At 47.9% G+C, this 13,153-nt stretch overlaps 1 protein-coding gene across 1 annotated transcript in view; it reads right to left on the reverse strand.

Annotated features, from left to right (window-relative positions):
* The window catches only part of MYCBP (MYC binding protein), a 657,065-nt gene that overhangs the window by 221,640 nt on the left and 422,272 nt on the right, over nucleotides 1–13,153 (reverse strand). The window lies entirely within an intron of this gene.

Below are 13,153 nucleotides of genomic sequence, written 5' to 3' on the forward strand. Positions count from 1 at the left end.
CTGCAACCTCTGACTCCCTGATTTGTATTTATAGTGGTGACGGGGTTTCACCATGTTGGCCAGGATAGTCTTGATCTCTTCACCTTGTAATCTGCCCGCCTCGGCCTCCCAAAGTGCTGGGATTACAGGTGTAAGCCACCATGCCTGGCCAATAATAATTATTTTTTTACATAGGCTTTAAATTGGCTTTAATGGAACTTTGTTCCATACAAGGAATCCCAGACAAGACTTTTTAAAAAACTGATCCCGGCCATGGATTTGTGCCATCAAATATCTATGAGTTGGGAGAATTTTCTCTCCCCTTGAGGTTCCAAGATGAACCAGGGGCTTCTGTGCCTGTTAGAAAGTGACATTCTTTACTTACCACAGGTCAGAAACCCTGTACATGAATTGTGTACAGAAAATATGAGGCCAGTTTTCCCAACAGCTTTATTGGCTCCATAAATCAACTTTTTTTTTTTTTGGTTTTTTGTTTTGTTTTGTTTTTTGAGATGGAGTCTCACTCTGTCACCCAGGCTGGAGTGCAGTGGCGCCATCTCAGCTCACTGTGAGCTCCACCTCCTGGATTCACGCCGTTCTCCTGCCTCAGCCTCCCGAGTAGCTGGGACTACAGGCGCCCGCCACCTCCCCTGGCTAATTTTTTGTATTTTTAGTAGAGACGGGGGTTTCACCGTGTTAGCCAGAATGGTCTCGATCTCCTGACCTTGTGATCCACCAGCCTCCCAAAGCGCTGGGATTACAGGCGTGAGCCACCATGCCTGGCCTGTCAAGTTTTATTCCTTAAAGGAAAGCATCCCATTCCAGTCAAAGCCTTGGTTAAAATGACCAGTTTCTCCAATTGTGTCCTGTTACAAGTGAAAACAGATTCTTATTGCACTTATTCAAATAACTGTATTGCTGTAAGTTAAGAATACTCATGAATACTTTCCAAATTCTGGAGAAATCAGGTAGAGAGAAACAAATATTCTCCAAATTTTGTTCACGGGAGTATACTAAATTGTTAAAACCTATCAATAACTCAAAAAAAAAAAAGTTTTAAGACTCTGAAAAACAAAACAAAGGATCAGCAACATTTTAAGTCACAAGTCGAAAGATTAGTTCAGTCCATACAGTTAATTTCTGTTCTGCTTAATACTCATGAACATTTTAGTTCTCCATGAGTCCTGAAAGTTTTTCCTCTATTCTGATGTCACAATCTCCAAAGTTATCAGAAGCCTGCATCCAGCAGCACCTGTTAAGAGTTTTTGATTATAAAACCACCTTCTAAAGAGGACCAAAACAAGACAACAATTGTCTGTGGATAACAAAAAGTTCTAGGACAGCCATAGTCAAAAACACAATTAAAAAGGAAATTCTTTGGGGGATGGGAGAGTGGCTCAAACCTGTAATCCCAGCACTTTGGGAGGCCAAGGCAGGTGGGTCACCTGAGGTCAGGGGTTCAAGACCAGCCTGGCCAACATGGTGAAACCCCATCTCTACTAAAAATACAAAAATTGGCCGGGTGCGGTGGCTCACACCTGTAATCTCAGTGCTTTGGGAGGTTAAGGCAGGAGGATGACAAAGTCAGGAGTTCGAGCTCAGCCTGTTCAGCGTGGTGAAACCCCGTGTCTACTAAAAAAAATACAAAAAAGGCTGGGCGCTATGGCTCATGCCTGTAATCCCAGCACTTTGGGAGGCCGAGGCAGGCGGATCATGAGGTCAGGAGATCGAGACCATCCTTGCTAACACGGTGAAACCCTGTCTCTACTAAATAACACAAAAAATTAGCTGGGCATGGTGGCAGGCGCCTGTAGTCCCAGCTACTCGGGAGGCTGAGGCAGGAGAATGGCGTGAACCCAGGGGGCGGAGCTTGCAGTGAGCCGAGATGGCACCACTGCACTCCAGCCTGGGCGACAGAGTGAGACTCCGTCTCAAAAAAAAAAAAAAAAAAAAAAAAAAAAAAGTAGGCTGGATGCAGTGGCTCACACCTCTAACAGCAGCACTTTGGAAGGCTGAGGCTGGTGGATCACCTGAGGTCGGGAGTTCAAGACCAGCCTGACCGACATGGAGAAACCCCACCTCTACTAAAAATACAAAATTAGCCAGGCGTGGTGGCACATGCCTGTAATCCCAGCTACTCAGGAGGCTGAGGCAGGAGAATCGCTTGAGCCGGGGAGGTGGAGGTTGTGGTGAGCCGAGATCACGCCATTGCACTCCAACCTGGGCAACAAGAGCAAAACTCCATCTCAAAATAATAATAATCATAATAATAATACAAAAATTAGCTGGGCATGGTGGTGTGTGTGCCTATAATCCCAGCTACTTGGGAGGCTGAGGCAGGAAAATTGCTTGAACCTGGGAGGTGGAGGTTGCAGTGAGATCGTGCCACTACACTCCAGCCTAGGTGACAGAGCAAGACTCCGTCTGAAAAAAAGAAAACAAACAAACAAACAAACAAAAAGGCTGGTCGCGGTGTGTCTCACACCTATAATCCTAGCACTTTGGGAGGCCAAGGCTGGCAGATCACGAGGTCAAGAGACTGAGACCACCCTGGCCAACATGGTGAAACCTCTTAACTACTAAAAATACATAAATTAGCTGGGCCTGGCAGGCGGGGTTCAAGACCAGCCTGACCGACATGGAGAAACCCCACCTCTACTAAAAATACAAAATTAGCCAGGCGTGGTGGCACATGCCTGTAATCCCAGCTACTCAGGAGGCTGAGGCAGGAGAATCGCTTGAGCCGGGGAGGTGGAGGTTGTGGTGAGCCGAGATCACGCCATTGCACTCCAACCTGGGCAACAAGAGCAAAACTCCATCTCAAAATAATAATAATCATAATAATAATACAAAAATTAGCTGGGCATGGTGGTGTGTGCCTATAATCCCAGCTACTTGGGAGGCTGAGGCAGGAAAATTGCTTGAACCTGGGAGGTGGAGGTTGCAGTGAGATCGTGCCACTACACTCCAGCCTAGGTGACAGAGCAAGACTCCGTCTGAAAAAAAGAAAACAAACAAACAAACAAACAAAAAGGCTGGTCGCGGTGTCTCACACCTATAATCCTAGCACTTTGGGAGGCCAAGGCTGGCAGATCACGAGGTCAAGAGACTGAGACCACCCTGGCCAACATGGTGAAACCTCTTAACTACTAAAAATACATAAATTAGCTGGGCCTGGCCGGGAGCGGTGGCTCACGGCCTGTAATCCCAGCCTTTGGGAGACCAAGGCGGGCGGATCACGAGGTCAGGAGATCGAGACCATCTTGGCTAACATGATGAAACCCCGTCTCTACTAAAAATACAAAAAAGATTAGCCGGTGCGGTGGCGGGGTGCCTATAGTCCCAGCTACTGGGGGGACTGAGGCAGGAGAATGGCGTGAGCCCGGGAGGTGGAGGTTGCAGTGAGTCTAGATCGTGCCACTGCACTCCAGCCTGGGTGACAGAGCAAGACTCCGTCTCAAAAGAAGAAAAAAGGCCGGGCGCGGTGGCTCAAGCCTGTAATCCCAGCACTTTGGGAGGCCGAGACGGGCGGATCACGAGGTCAGGAGATCGAGACCATCCTGGCTAACACGGTGAAACCCCGTCTCTACTAAAAATACAAAAAACTGGCCGGGCGAGGTGGCGGGCGCCTGTAGTCCCAGCTACTTGGGAGGCTCAGGCAGGAGAATGGCGTAAACCCAGGAGGCGGAGCTTGCAGTGAGCTGAGATCCGGCCACTGCACTCCAGCATGGGCGACAGAGCGAGACTCCGTCTCAAACAAAAAAAACAAAAACAAAAACAACAAAAAAGAAAAAAAAAGAAAAAAAACCACCAATTAGCTGGTCCTGGTGGCATGGGTCTGTAGTCTCAGTTCCTCGGGAGGCTGAGGAAGGAGAATGCTTGAACCTGAGAGGCAGAGGTTGCAGTGAGCCGAGATCGCGCCATTGAGCTCCAGCCTGGCGACAGAGCAAGACTCCGTCTCAAAAAGAAAAAAAAGAAAGAAAGAAATTTGTTACCTCTGTGGCACACAATAATTTTAATTTAACAATTATGATTATCACTGATAATGTACACTAAGTTATGTCAGAATTATAGGAGTTTCCCATAATTTTAGAACACATACCAATAACATATTTGTACAAATACAGCCCAAAGAAAAACCAATACGATTTCCTATTTGACAATGCTTCCTGTATAAATTTTGTACCAAATAAGGCAAATTATGTTATTTTTTGGACTTTAGGGAACCTAATATCTTAAAGGATTTAATTAGGTCAGAAAAAGACATAATTCATCATTTGATTGTGAGAAGTTTGTCAAATATCAAAGGTTTTAAACATTTGATATCACAAAATAGAATCACAGGTCATTGTAAAATAAGTCATTCGTTTAACCAAAGCGATAACTCATGGATTTCAACGAAAGCCAAGAATCTTTATTCTTTGAGAGAGGAGACTTAATTTTCCAAACAATAAATCCTCATAAAGACAGCATGAAGCCAATTAAATTTGTTTTCCAAAATTTTATAAACATTCTATTAAATTTTAATCTTGACCATAAGATATAGCTTCCATAATCCTTTTATAACCTCTATTAAGGAGTGAGTTAATGCTTCAAGAAAACCTTGTTAACCTGACGCAGGAGCCCATATACTGGTCTTGCATTAGTGTGCCTTTTGACATTAATGGTTGATTGATTGATAGAGAAATTGAACTTATTTTATCTTTTTTTTTTTTTTTTTTTTTTTTGAGACGGAGTCTTGCTCCGTCGCCCAGGCTGGAGTGCAGTGGCGCCATCTCAGTTCACTGCAAGCTCCGCCTCCCTGGTTCACACCATTTTCCTGCCTCAGCCTCCCGACTAGCTGGGACTACAGGTGCCCGCCACCTCGCCCGGCTAGTTTTTTGTATTCTTTTTTTTGTTGTTTGTTTGAGACGGAGTCTCGCTCTGTCGCCCAGGCTGGAGTGCAGTGGCTTAATCTCAGCTCACTGAAACTTCTATCTCCCGGGTTCAAGCGATTCTCCTGCTTCAGCCTCCTGAGTAGCTGGGATTATAGGCTCCTGCCACCACGCCCAGCTAAGTTTTGTATTTTTAGTAGAGATGGAGTTTCACAATGTTGGCCAGGCTGGTCTCAAACTCCTGACCTCAGGTGATCCACCCACCTCAGCCTCTGAAAGTGCTGGGATTACAGGCGTGAGCCACCTGAGAAATCCTGTCTCTACCAAAAATACAAAATTACCCAGGCATGGTGGCACATGCCTGTAATCCCAGCTACTTGGGAAGCTGAGGCAGGAGAATTGCTTGAACCCGGGAGGCAGAGGTTATGGTGAGCCGAGATCATGCCATTGCACTCCAGCCTGGGCAACAAGAGCGAAACTCTGTCTCCAAAAAAATAAAATAAAATGAAAACTTTGCTCAAAAAAAGACAGTCTTAGGAGACAAAAACAAAAAACACGAAGGCCTTTCAAATACAAACATGGACACCTGCACACATACACACACACATCTTGATGTTAGCCTTTTAATTAAGGTGACTTTTAAGCACTGACCTCCTTTAAAAACAATTCTTTTTTTTCTTTTTCTTGAGACAGAGTCTCACTCTGTTGTCCAGGCTGGAGTGCAATGGCGTGATCTTGGCTCACTGCAACCTCTGCCTCCCAAATTCAAGCAGTTCTCCTGTCTCAGCCTCCCAAGTAGTTGGGATTACAGGCATGTGCTACCACTCCTGGCTAATTTTTGTATTTTTAGTAGAGATGGGGGTTTCACCATGTTGGTCAGGCTGGTCTCGAATTCCTGACCTCAAGTGATCTGCCTGCCTTGGCCTCTCACAGTGCTGTGATTACAGGCGTGAGCCACCATGCCTAGCCTCTTTTTTCTTAGTACGTATTTCAGCTAGGACAAAATGCTACCAAACTAACAATGATCACACAATTTATATGATTTCTGAGTGCTCTAAGCATAAGCAGAAATTAACACCAGCTGGTGGTTAAATGCTAACTTTACTTGTTTAAAAGGAATTTGCAAGACAGATTCCCAAACCAGTTTCTTACCTAGTGATGGGTCTCAGGCTGTAGACTGCTCTCTACCATCCTAGAAGCAGGAGAAAACAAACAAACAAACAAACAAAACAAAACTCATTTTTCCTGTTGGAAGGAACCTCAGACTCCATAAAGGAGTTACCTGTTTTCTATCATCATGGAAGCAGGAAAAATTGTCTTCCTTGTGTTGGAAGCAAGTAAGACTCCAAAAAAAAAAAAAAAAAAGAGGAGTTATACAACAAAATAAACTTCAGATCTTGACCAAATTTTGGGAGATCAGGGATTCTGTGGAGGGGGTGCTCTAAGACCTCAGCAAATTGTTCTATTGGTTTGAGCCATAAAGTTAGCTCATGCTGGTACCAAGCACCGATAGGAGATTTGTCAAAGGTCAGGGGCATCTCCACTCAGCATCCCTTTGTGGTTGCCATAATGTGAACCCCCAAAATTTGAGAGAGGTCTCCGTTTATTAAGAAAGTTTATTTTGCCTCTGGGCGCACTGGCTCATGCCTGTAATCCCAGCACTTTGGGAGGCCGAGGCAGGTGTATTACGAGGTCAGGAGTTGGAGACCAGCCTGGCCAACGTGGTGAAACCCCATCTCTACTAAAAATACAAAAATTAGCTGGGTGTGGTGGCGCGTGCCTGTAATTCCAGCTACTCAGGAAGCTGAGACAGGAGAACTGCTTGAACTCGGACCCAGGAGGCAGAGGTTGCGGTGAGCCGAGATCACGTCATTGCACTCCAGCCTGGGCAACAAGAGTGAAACTCTGTCTCAAAAAAAAAAGAAAGAAAGAAAGAAAGTTAATTTTGCCAAGGTTGAGGGCACGCCCATGACACAGCCTCAGGAAGTCCTGACAACATGAGCCCAAGGTATTCGGGGCACAGCTTAGTTTCATACATTTTAGGGAGACATGAGACATCAATCAATATATGTAAGAAATACATTGGTTTGGTCTGGAAAAGTGGGACAATGTGAAACAAAGACAGGAAGACTCCAACCAGGGAGGGGGCTTCTAGGTCACAGGTAGGTGAGAGATGAACACTTGCATTCTTTTGAATTTCTGATTAGCCTCTCCGATCAGACATACATCTATCTCAGTGAGCAGAGGGTGACTTTGAATAGAATGGGAGGCAGGTTTGCCCTAAGCAGTTTCCAGCTTGACTTTTCCCTTTAGCTTGTTGATTTGGGGGCCCCAAGATTTGTATTCCTTTTACAGAAGAATAAAGCTTTTCCAGGAAAACAGGTAACTGAAAGAGTTTCCATTTGGGTAAGGACTTAGAAAGACAAGGAGGAGAGGCCTAGTGAAATAACCTGGCCTCAAGCTTCTCAGCAGTGTCCTTTTTCTTCGCTCCCTCTCAGGGTACCCTGTACTTCCCCTGTCTCAGCACAAATCAAACTGACGGGTAATTTTGCCCTTTTACTTGTCTGTCTCTCTGTCTCCCCACCTACACTGTGAGCAGCTCGAGGACAGGGGCCATGTCTGTCTGACTCTTTTTGTTTTTTTTCAAGACGGAGTCTTGCTCTGTCACTCAGGCTGGAATGCAGTGGCATGGTCTCAGATCACTGCAACCTCTGCCTCCTGGGTTCAAGCAATTCCCCTGCCTCAGCTTCCCAAGTAGCTTGGATTACAGGTGCATGACACCACACCCAGCTAATATTTTTTTTTTTTTTTTTTTGAGACAGAGCCTCCTCTCTGTCACCCAGGTTGGAGTGCAGTGGCACGATCTGAGATCACTGCAAGCTCCGCCTCCTGGGTTCATGCCATTCTCCTGCCTCAGCCTCCTGAGTAGCTGGGACTACAGGCGCCCACCACCATGCCTGGCTAATTTTTTTTTTGTATTTTTTAGTAGAGATGGGGTTTCACCATGTTAGCCAGGATGGTCTCAATCTCCTGACCTCGTGATCTGCCCGCTTCGTCCTCCCAAGTGCTGGGATTGCAGGCGTGAGCCACCACACCTGGCTAATTTTTGTATTTTTTGTAGAGACGGGGTTTCACCATGTTGTTCAGGCTGTTCTCAAACTCCTGACCTCCTGATCCTCCTGCTTTGGCCTCCCAAAATTCTGGGATTACAGGCTTGAGCCTCCCAGCCCGGCCTGTCTGATTCATTTTTGAATCACCAGTACAAAGCTAGATGTTGTTCTTTTTGTGAAAAGTTGCCCCATCAGACCCCAAAGAGGACCTTATCAGGCATTTGGGGTGTGAAGTTCCAAGGCCACTTGCTTCTGGAGGGAATGAGTAGTGGTCTGCAGTTGGTGAAATGAGACAGAATGGTGGGGAGCACTCACCAGACCTGGGGGATGTTGTGGACGGAAATAATTTTTAAGTGCCTGCACCTCTACCATCCTGTGAATCCTCAGGGACAAGGACCTGATTGGATTCACTTCTGTGTTCCCGACAGAACCCAGAACTCTCCCTAGGACATAGCATTCCTCCATAAAAGATTGCTGAAATGAACCGAAGCCCAGGAGCTCAAGGTTACTGGCCGGCTGCCAGCGGCGAAAAGCTTGGCAAATCTCCCCAGCAGCTCAGTCCCAGGGTAGCACTGTTGGAGTTGGAGAAACAGCCCTGGGAAGACACAGCTGAATGTCCTAAGTCCTACATCCAGAAGCTTCCGGAAGCTCCACTCACGGCTCACAGCATGAATAATTTAGGACAGGACTGGTGGTCAGATTTGGGAAGGGCATTGAGTTTGGAGAGGAGAGCCTCTTAGGTGTTCTCTCAGCAGGGCGGCCGTGCTGTCTGGCTTCCACGTGACTGCACAGCCTCCGTGAGCCCTCCCAGCTGGCCCTGCCTGCTGAGACCCTGCCCACAGGCCCTGGCCCTATGGAGGTTCAATTTCCCACCCAGGTCCCCCACACTGTCCCCATGCTTGCAGCTTGGCTTCCCTTGGTGTTCATCTTCTCCTCTCACTACGGAAGGACTGTGGCACTTACTTCTCTTCTCCTTCTCCTTCTTCTTTCTTCCTCTTCCTCTTCTTGTTCTTATTTGTAGACAGGGTCTCGCTGTGTTGCCCAAGGTAGTCTCAAGCTCCTGGAGGCCTCAAGAGATCCTCTCACCCCAGTCTCGCAAAGCAGTGGAATTACGGGCATCAGCTACTGTGACTTGATGCTCATTTATTTATTTATTTATTGAGACAGAGTTTCATTCTTGTTGCCCATGCCGGAGTGCAATGGCGTGATCTTGGGTCACTGCAACCTCTGCCTCCTGGGTTCAAGCGATTCTCCTGCCTCAGCCTTCCGAATAGCTGGGATTACAGGCACCCGCCACCATGCCCAGCTAATTTTTGTATTTTCAGTAGAGATGGGGTTTCACCATGTTAACCAGGCTGGTCTTGAACTCCTGACCTCAGGTGATCCACCCACCTCGGCCTCCCAAACTGCTGGGATTACAGGTGTGAGTCACCGCACCCAGCAACACTCATTTCTAAGTTGAAAATGATTCTTCAGCTTTAAGACTTAGTGCATTTTAGCCCACCCCACAGGATCTTTTTTATTTCTATTTTTAAAATTTTATTTTTTATTTTTTAGAGACAGAGTTTTGCTCTTGTTGCCCAGGCTGGAGTGCAATGGTGTGATCTTGGCTCACCACAACCTCTACCTCCCTGGTTCAAGTGATTCTCCTGCCTCAGCCTCCTGAGTAGCTGGAATTACAGGCATGCACCACCACGCCTGGCTAATTTTGTATTTTTAGTAGAGATGGGTTTCTCCATGTTGGTCAGGCTGGTCTTAAACTCCTAACCTCAGGTGATCAGCCCAGCTTGGCCTCCCAAAGTGCTGGGATCATAGGCATGAGCCACCGTGCTTGGCATATTTTGAAAATTTATTTGTTTATTTATTTTGAGATGGAGTCTCGCTCTGTCGCCCAGGCTGGAGTGCAGTGGCACTATCTCAGCTCACTGCAACCTCCACCTCCCAGGTTCCAGCGATTCTCCTGCCTCAGGCTCCTGAGTAGCTGGTATTAAAGGTACATGCCACCACACCCGGCTAATTGTTTTTTGTTTTTTTTTTTTTTTTTTGAGATGGAGTCTTGCTCTGTCACCCAGGCTGGAGTGCAGTGGCATGATCTCGGCTCACTGCAACCTCTGCCTCCTGGGTTCAAACAATTCTCCTGCCTCAGCCTACCAAGTAGTTGGGATTACAGGTGTGCGCCACCACACCCAGCTAATTTTTGTATTTTTAGTAGAGATGGGGTTTCACCATATTGGTCAGGCTGGTCTCAAACCCCTGACCTCAGGTGATCTGCCCATCTCTGCCTCCCAAAGTGCTGGGATTACAGGTGTGAGACATCACACCTGGCTTACTCTCTGCCTCTATGAGCTCAATGTTTTTAGGTTCCACATGTAAGTGAGATTACACAGTATTTATTTTTCTGTGCCTGGCTCATTTCACTTAACATAGTATCTTCCAGGTTAATCCGTGTTGTCACAAATGACAGGATTTCTTTCTTTCTTTTTCTTGCTCTTGCCCAGGCTGGAGTACAGTGGCTTGGTCACAACTCACTGTAGCTTCAAAAGCTTCTGGGCTCAAGTGATCCTCTTGTCTTAGCCTCCAGAGTAGTTAGGACTACAGGTGGGAGCCACTATGCCCAGCTAATTTATTTTTATTTTTAAATTTTTTTTGTAGAGTTGAGGTCTCCCCATGTTGCCCAGGCTGGTCTCAAACGCCTGGCCTCAAGCAATTATCCCATCTTGGCCTCCCAAAGTGTTGGGGTTACAAGTGTGAGCCACCACACCCAGCCAGGATTTTCTTCTTTTAAACGCTGACTAGTATTCCATTGTCCCATAGGAACTTTAGAATCAGGCTGCAGAATTCTCCAGTGCTGAGGCCTCTGCAGGCTTCTGTGGAGAAAATATCCCACAGAGGGACCTGCACTTAGGCAGATTACAATTGTGGTCTCCTAATCTTTCTCCGGAAGCCCCCGAGGTACCTGTGGTCTAAGGAAAAGAACCCTTGGCTGAGTCATAGGACCTAGATTCTTTGCCTTGGTTTCAGATAGTAGAGAGCAGTGGTTAAAGCATGAGATTTGGAGACAGGCTTGGATGAGAACCCCAGCTCCAACACTAGTTTGCTTTGTGGTCTTCAGCAAGTCATTTAACCTCTTGAAGTTTCTGTTTCCTTATTTGTAAAATGAGAATAATAAAGGTAACTACTGCACAGGGTTTTTAGGAAGACTTAATGAGATAATATATGCAAAATGCTGAGTTTAGTAAATGGTGGTTGCTTTCCCTTAATACGAAAGAGTGCCTGCAAACACAGAAATTTAGCAAGTTTCAGTGGGTGGAAAACATCCCTTCCCATCTCCATTGTCCCTGCTCCAGTGCAAGCCTCATTACCTTTGGCTGGGACTACTAGAGTAGTCTCCCAAGCATAACCATCCACACCCATCTGGCACCTGCCTCTGGGTTACTTTCACTGTTACTTTGACACCTTTCTTGGCTGCTTATAATCATTAAATTTAGGCCAAATTTCTTTCTTGCTTTCTTGCTTTCTTGACGGAATTTTCACTCTTGTTGCCCAGGCTGGAGTGCAATGGCACGATCTCGGCTCACCACAACATCCACCTCCCGGGTTCAAGTGATTGTCCTGCCTCAGCCTCTCGAGTAGCTGGGATTACAGGCATGCGCCACAATGCCCGGCTAATTTTTTTGTATTTGTAGTAGAGACAGGGTTTCTCCATGTTTCTCAGGCTGATCTCGAACTCCCGATCTCAGGTGATCTGTGAGCCTCAGCCTCCCAAAGCGCTGGGATTACAGGCGTGAGCCACCACGCCCAGCCAGTTTAGGCCAAATTTCTTAGCTCAAGGACCTTTGTAAATTGCTCCAACACATTTTTTTTCTCCCAATCATTATGGTGAAAAATAACAGAATGTGAAATCTGAAGACAGGGCTCCAGTCCTGGGACCATCCACTTTCTCCCTACATGACTTTGAGGAAATCATCTCAGTTCTACATCTATACATTAGAAATAATACTGCCTCATGGGATGCATCCATCTTTCCTGCTGGACTGTGAGCCCGTGGTCAACAGGCAGGGATGAAATGCATCTTGCTCACACTCTATCTTCAGTATCCTGCATGCGGTCTGACACCGGATAGATGTTCAGCACATATTTGTTGAATGAATGAACAGGGTTGTGAGGACTGGATTTGGCGTGGTCCAGGTAAAGCGCCTGACACAGTCACCAGGAGACACGCCCATATGGTAGCTGTTGCTATGCAGGTTACTAAGTGGAATGACTTTAGACACATTCCCTCTCTCTCTGGAAACATTCACGTATCCGTCCTAGGAGAGGATAGAAGGGACTCCTGCCTCTTGTTTTGTGTATCATTAGATCGTGCGTGCAGAAGGAGCTCAATAAATGCTTCCTCGGTGGATAAAGCCTCTTCCAAGGCTCCACTTGGGGCTAGAGCTGTCTAAAGAGACTGAGTTCCCTCGTTGGGGCCTGGTTCTTTTTTGCTCTTTACCCTGCGGGGAAGATGAGGCCTTCTTTAGGTCCCTCCATTCAGTTCCAGAAGCCCAGAGGATAGGTGGGCCTATAGTTCCCGCAGGATCTGCAGGACGCTCTCCGGCAGCTGGAGCAGGAGCGCCAAGGGCGGGGACGGAATGTGGGTTTAAGGGAAACCGGCGAAAGCGGGGTGGGCATGGAAAAGGGTTGTTTGAGAATCGGGGTCTGGGCAGACGGACAGCTCGGCAGCCTGAGAGAGCGACTTGGGGACGGTGAGGAACTCCAAGGGGGCGGGCCGGCTGAGCTGGCCCCGGGTCAGCGAGCGGCCGCGGGGCCGGGGCGGAGAGGTCGCGGAGCAGAAGGCGGGGAATTTGGGGGTGTGGTTGGCCTGGGGGGGACACCGGAGGCCACCGGGGAGGAGCTGCAGAGGGGAGGGACCGCCTGGAGGCGGCAAGAGGACGCGGGGTCAGTGCGGAGGGGGCGCGGGGCGACGGACAGGCAGGGGAGCGCGGGGCGAGCGGAAGCGCAGGGGTGGGGTGCAGGGCGGGGGGAGCGCGCATCGGGGGGCGGGGGGCGGCGTCGGCGCTGGGAGTGGGGGAGCGGGTTGGGCGGCTGCGCCGGCTCTGCTTCAGCCGCTGCCGCTAGGGCGCGGGGGGCGGGGGGCTCGGCGCCGCGAGCTCGGCCATTGTGGGAGCCGCTCCCCTCGGCTCCGCCACG

Source organism: Macaca thibetana, chromosome 1 (assembly GCF_024542745.1).
Source record: "Macaca thibetana thibetana isolate TM-01 chromosome 1, ASM2454274v1, whole genome shotgun sequence".
NCBI lineage: Eukaryota > Metazoa > Chordata > Mammalia > Primates > Cercopithecidae > Macaca > Macaca thibetana.